The sequence below is a fragment of the Danio aesculapii genome, chromosome 6 (assembly GCF_903798145.1).
Source record: "Danio aesculapii chromosome 6, fDanAes4.1, whole genome shotgun sequence".
Classification (NCBI taxonomy): domain Eukaryota; kingdom Metazoa; phylum Chordata; class Actinopteri; order Cypriniformes; family Danionidae; genus Danio; species Danio aesculapii.
This window is the reverse complement of record NC_079440.1, coordinates 47862111-47868062: the sequence shown is the minus strand read 5'-3', so window position 1 is coordinate 47868062 and position 5952 is coordinate 47862111.

The following is a 5952-nucleotide window of genomic DNA, read 5'->3' as shown; positions in this document are numbered from 1 at the left end:
ATTGGGTGATAAGCAAATCGTACTAAATTGTACGAATTTTATCGTACAAATTCATACGAATTAGCCACTAAATCAAAAAGTTACGAATTGCCATGAGATTCCATTAGCTGATCACATTATTAGTTGTGATATAATTTAGATTTTGATATTTTTTTGGGGCTCCTAATATTATTAATTGTACGTTCATTAGGGACCAAACACCCCTTCAAGTTTCACGGCCCGGGATTGCGTTTCTTCTCACGGACATTACCTCGACACTCTAAAGTTAGTCAGAGGATGTAGAGTTAACTAATACTCAAGCAGTCTGGTTGCCTCCTGCTCACTCATTCTAAAAGAGTATTGAATTTAGTCATTTTCATACAACTTGCTAATATCAGTGATTAAATGATAACAAGGTCTTCATGCTGCCATGCCACACTGCTCCATTCAGTCAAATGTGCCTTAAAAATTGATGAAACAATGTCACAATATAATGGTAGCGCAGACTCCACTTAATCTACTGGATACAATGAATTTAGGAAAGTCAAGAATTAATCAAAAAGGTTAACATTTATTTTCCAGATGAAAGTGCATCATCCCAATTACAGTATCAAACAATAAAAGTCAATTCAGGAGTAAATCCACAACATCAATTACTCAAAGATAAATCTTTGAGTATAGATGAAAGTCCAAATTGTACATAGTGTTGAGCTTGAGAGCTCTTCACTACAGGCCGGTCTGGATACAGACTTGCAACCTCGAGACATTTCGTCCTTCTCTTTAAATACCCTATGAGAGCAATGAATGGTTCTTTTGTTAAAGTTAATCAGTGATTTAAAGATATACTCATCTGTTGAGATTTAATCAAAATGTATCAAAAGTAATGAACAAAACCTCGTTACTAGTCACACCTGAGTATTTATCAATACCAGAGGGGAAGGAAAGTTCAGGAAAGAGGGCAAGAATGTGTCAACATCTATTCAGAGTTTTTGTTGTTTTTTTAAATGGCACATTTAAGTCTGAGTAAACTCCATCCCTACAATGCTCCCATGCTCATTTATTTCACCCTGATATTGCCATTTTACTTTCACAAAAAACATCCAAAAGTAGATGATTCACAGCCATTTAATATGACTTCAATACAGAGGCAGTGTTGTAAATTTAATTAGATGTGGTCACCAAAATAAGACAGGCTCATTAAAATCATTTATTATTATGCTGCAATGTGTTATTTCATTGAAAACCTGTGGTAAACATGCCTAATTAATCAAAAACATTATTTCACATCGCAACAAATGTTGAATCTACTGTCAAAATAATGGGTTCTCTAATTAATACAGGAAATTACCCTTTTCGCCCATTTCAGATAAACTTCATAAATATGAGACACGTATAAACATTATGAAGGTTTCAAAATCCTTAAGTTATATTGAGACAGGTATCATGCACGTTAACACTGTGAACTGTTTTTATTATGATAAAAGTGGCCATGAGGTAATTGTGTTATTATTCATCTTTGCATACTAGTTATTGCAAAGCAAATTAATGTGTTTTTTTATAAACATTTATTGTCTATCTTCATTTTTCAACACATCTCTGATTATATATAGTCATATTCTAAATAATATACATGTATGTGTACAGCAACATTTTTGTTTATAAGTCTAGTTTAGTGTAAATATATGTTTATGTAAACATGGAACAACACATTTCTATTTGGAACCATAGGTGTTGCTAGGCCTTTTTTAGGTGGGCTGCTTTAAATTTGATATGAAAATCCCCATCTTTTGTTTTTCATTTGATCAGCAAACCACAGCTATGCAGAGCGAGAGAACAAGGTGCGTGTTTATTGATAAATTGTTATAAAATGCGCTTATTTGCAGTTCTTTGCTAGATACGGTTGCATCACTTGTGCCCCAATGTACGAAGGAGCAATCAGGTTTTCTCTGCGTTCACCTCATCAGCACAGCTGTTTTCTCCAGCGAAAAAAATATAACTCTTAACAAACATTTCATTGTTTTTATTTCAAAATGAACTAACAATAATTAAAAAAAAAAAACATTACAGTGCGTGTGGCATTAACTATACCATTAAGTCTTGTAGGGATTAAACACAGTGACAGAACCACTCAGTGAATGTACATATTTTAACTGCCAGAGTGACTGACAGAGATATAAACATGTGTTGTCTTGTAATAAAAAAAAAAAATCTTATTCATCATTTGATTCAGATCGTGAACCATGTGAATTATAAATATATATATATATATATATATATATATATATATATATATATATATATATATATATATATATATATATATATATTAAAAATATATATATATAAAAATATATATATAAAAAAAAATATATATATATATATATATCTATATATATATATATATGTATAAAAAAAAAAATATATATATATATATATATATATATATATATATATATATATATATATATATATATATATATATATATATATATAATATATATATATATATATATATATATATATATATATATGTTATTTAGTTAGAAAAGTGCCAGTTTTATCTATTTAATACTTGGAAAAAAATGTACTTGAATATACCCAAATGGAGAGAACCTATATGAGGATATATGCACATTTATGATAATATATACCCTGCATATATGCGTATATACAGTTGAAGTCAGAATTGTTTGCCCCCCTTTAAATTTTTTTTTCTTTTTTAAATATTTCCCAAATGTTGTTTAATAGAGCAAGGACATTTTCACAGCATGTCCAATAATATTTATATTCTTCTGGAGAAAGTCATAATTGATTTAATTCGGCTAGAATAAAAGCAGTTTTTACTCTTTTAAAAACCATTTTAAGGTCCAAATGATTAGCCCCTTTAAGCTATATATTTTTCGATAGTCTACAGAACAAACCATTGTTATACAATAACTTGCTTAAGTACCCTGCCTAGTTAACCTAATTAAGCCTTTAAATGTCACTTTAAACTGTGAAGAAGCATCTTGAAAAATATCTAGTCAAATATTATTTACTGTCATCATGGCAAAGATAAAATAAATCAGTTATAAGAAATGAGTTATTAAAACTATTATGTTTAGAAATGTTTTGAAAAACTTTCTCTCCGATAAACTGAAATTGGGGGAAAAAATAAACAGGGGGGCTGATAATTCAAGAGGTCTAATAATTCTGACTTCAACTGTATGTGCATATAATTTAGGAAAACTGACAATTTTATATGTGTCACATATATTAAAAACCTATATCAAAACCAATATTGAAACACGTATGTTTATATAGGTTCTTTCTATGTGGATATAAAGGGGTTTTTACTACAATAAAAAAGGTGTGTTGATCAACTTAAATGGCTATCCCTTTCTATACAATACTGTGGAATGCTATACTCCTAAGGAGCTGAGCCCCCTAAAATGAAAATCCTAAAATTGTCCCTGTCTTGGACAGTATTTAGGAGAAAAATAGGGGGTTAAATCATAAATTTGCTAAATGAGTTTTAAAAATGAACCGATGGAAAGAAAATGTCAAATTTTTATTTGGCAAAAACAAATCTGCAGGAACACTGAAGCTATAAAATACTTTTTTAAAAGCCAGATTCATTAAAGTAAGAAGAAATACAGCACCAAAGTCATATTTTCGACAGTTCTGCAAGATTTATAAGAAGTAGCTGGGAGTGTGAAATTGCAGTCAGTGTGCCTTAAGCTTTACTACCAAACAAGATCTCACTTCGACAGCTGACAAATGCCCAAGGCTGTAAGTTCTGGTGCACTGGACACTCTCTACCATTGCAGTATCTTAGGCCGACAACAATAAATCCACCACTAATATGCTGCAAAGTCCACACAAACTCTGCTCAGCACAGGAGATCTGCAGAAATTAGCGATAAGAAGTAAACACTTATACAGTTCAGTGCGTTGAGGTCACGGAGCGAAACCTTGCTCTTTTAGTGAAGTCACCACAATACAGTACCGACATCAATACCGGGTTAAATGAGGGCCGGAATCAATTAGGTTTTTTTTATTAAGCCAGATTACTTAAAAAGCATATGACTTGAAAGCACAAAAGCCTTGTTAACATAGCTATCACCACCTCTCGGTGAATTGAAATGCTAAAAATATTTAGCAAGACAATATCTGGGAATAATGATTTTCCATTTGGCTTGTTGAGCTCTAATAAAAACAAACACATTTTCAGATGCTTTCATTGAATGTAAATACACTTAATAATCTTGTGGCACTTGACATCTCCATTAATATGACTCATCTGTTTGTTACTGATTTATGTAAATGTCAACACTTCAATAAATTTACTTCATCTGATGCATGTGTTCATGATAGTTTAACATGCAACATTTTTTTTTCAGTATTTAAAAGGGCACTATTGTGGCCCTTCTTTTTACCAAATAATCTTCAGATCTTAATGTCTCAGGTCTTCAAGTCTCTGAAGTCTCAGCTCAAAATACCCCACAGATAATGTAAATTATGCTGTACATTGGAATGTCCAAATCCGATCATATAATCGGAAATCGGGCCTCATCACACGGTTTCAGATGTGATCGGAATTGGACACTAGATCCCGATCAGGACTCCAATTTATACAGTTGAAGTCAGAATTATTAGCCCCCCTTTGAATTCTTTTTTCTTTTTAAAATATTTTCCAAATGACATTTAACAGAGCAAGGATATTTTCACAGTATGTCTGATAATATTTTTTCTTCTGGAGAAAGTCTTATTTGTTTTATTTCGGCTAGAATAAAAGTAGTTTTTAATTTTTTTAAAAACATTTTAAGGTCAAAATTATTAGCCCCTTTAAGCTATATTTATTTTTCCAATAGTCTGCAGAACAAACCATCACTATACAATAACTTGCCTAATTACCCTATCCTGCCTAGTTACCCTATATTAACCTAGTTAAGCCTTTAAATGTCACTTTAATCTGTATAGAAGTGTCTTGAAAAATATCTAGTAAAATGTTATGTACTGTCATCATGGCAAAGATAAAAAAAAAATCAGTTATAAAATAAAAAAATCTTCTCTTCATTAAACAGAAATTGGGGAAAAATAAACAGGGGGGCTAATAATTATGACATCAACTGTATGTACACTTATAAAAATAACTTATTGGATGAACTCAATTTAATTGAGGGCAGGATTTCCATCCAACAAATTTATTTAGCACCAAGTAAATATAAAAAACTCAAAGCATTACATGAAAATCTTCTAAATCTTCAAACTAAAGCAAAGATTGAACTCAAAAAAAGGATTTCTGTTAACTTTAAACACCTAAGATTACTTTTATTGTCAACAGTTCCCTCTTTTAAATCAATCCCACCAAAAGCACGCTGGGAACTATAAATCCCCTAAGCAAGTAGTTGAACCAACATAATTTCTTCATGTTGTCCTAACAAAAAACACTTAATGGTTTGCAAATTTACGTGGACTGAACACAAAAACAAATAAATTGGCCAAGGAAATTGCAAGAATTGTGGAATTTCAGATTTTACCACATTCTCACCGTTATTTACTTGATTATTTCACTTTTTGGCTTTTGTTTTTGTTTTACCCGCTTTCTGGAACAGTTCTTCGCCAGACTCGCATCCTGTCGTCATGGTCAACTCCGCTCCCCATATGAGGCGAGCCACTGGACAAACTGTTAGCAGTGGAAAAGCAGTCCATACCTAGGTAAGCGCTCAGCTGGTAAGCACGTCATACCACCATGTAGCCTTAATTTTATATAGGGTTACGTTTTTATAATGAGCCTGTGTTGATTAAAACTGTCTTCAGAGCACGTAAACTGTCAAATACACACAAGGTAATATCAAAAACACAAACATCACATAAACATAATTGGTTATGTCTGCGAATGTAAATGACTGAGAAAGAAACCATGATTATATTAAATGTGTATAGTAAATGAGTGTAAATCTATATTTATTCAGTTTTTAAATTAATTTCA